Raw genomic sequence first — 1337 nt, 5'->3', positions numbered from 1 at the left:
TTAGACTCACCTACTATTCCTTTGCTGTCTTAATCGCTGTCTAGCCATAATATCCCGGCGCTTTCTTCTCTTTCTATTTGATGCGCTTGCTTTCGCTTTCATGCTGCCTCTGCCTCCACTCCCATACTAGGAGCGATAATGAAGTCTCCCCTCTTTGGCTAGAGGAGAATGAATTCCTGTCTAAAGCATGTCTCTGGGAGAAAGTCCTGGTACTCATTCCTTGAAGTGAGGGAGAAGGTGCGTAGCCGCTGTTATGTTAGGAAAAAGACGCTGTTTGAAAGGGGCTCGCGTCTGATTATCTTATATACGAAACTAAGAGAAAGGCTGCTTTTAGGTCTTTTCACGACTCTGCTGCTATTGACTCATCCGCTGGGATTGGAATGCTTGACTTGCTTTCAAAGCCTAGAAGGGCTAACTCTTAACTAGGCTAGCGAAGGCAGCTCTCTGGGGCAACAACTACCGATTCTCACCCTCGAGTCAGGAGCTCGCTTTCAATCTCTAAGAGCCGATTCTATGGCATCTTCTCTTATTATCTTTCTAGTTAGCGCGTAGTAGCTTAATTCGTATTCCATTCATTCCCATCTCGAAATAAATGGTTGAATAAGAGTTAAAACAAAACTAAAGGAAGCAGGACTATTCTCCTTTATATCCTTTGAAAGCAGTCCAAAGAGAACTGAACTCTTATTTATATAAGAAGGGGGATCTCGCTCCTCTCCTTATCAGTCGAGTGACTTCATACCTCTACTCGTACTCGCTTGTCGACTCTCTTTCCGAGGAAATCAGGTGAGACTTCCTTTCTCGCTTTGAGGCTTGCTTTGATCAGTCTGACACAGCCCCTTTTGTCACAGCGGATTCTCTTCGCAATAGCGCAGAAAATAAGTAATCAGGAAAGTCAGTCAGCTTGGTCAATTCCTTTGAATCACGAAATCCTAAATTCAGTCTACTAAGGAGCCGATTAGTAGTACAGAAACCTCTTACTCTTCCTAAAAGAAAAACGAGATGAGAAAATAAAGAAAGAGAGATCTATTGAATGGGCCTTCTAGAGATCGAGATGTGAGAAAGAGTTAGTGACTAAGAGTATGTATCAAGACAAAAGCTAAGTCCGGAAATTAGAAGCGGTTAAAGACGGCGCTATCGAATCAGTTCTTGGAGGAAGAGTAGCTGTTGTCTCTTTCCCGGCAATGTAAGATCAGGAAGAGCTGGTTTTACTTTCTCTGTGGTTCGGTTTCCTTCCTTTCTGTGGTAGCTAGGCCTGGTAGCATGGTTAACGTAGCATGTTTGCTAGTCTTGTCGGACTAGGAGCTCTACTAGGCTTGACCGTGGGAAATTTACTTATT

The sequence above is a fragment of the Ipomoea triloba genome, chromosome 16, assembly GCF_003576645.1.
Source record: "Ipomoea triloba cultivar NCNSP0323 chromosome 16, ASM357664v1".
Lineage (NCBI taxonomy): Eukaryota > Viridiplantae > Streptophyta > Magnoliopsida > Solanales > Convolvulaceae > Ipomoea > Ipomoea triloba.
The sequence above is the reverse complement of the archived record's forward strand: the minus strand, read 5'-3'. Positions refer to the sequence as shown.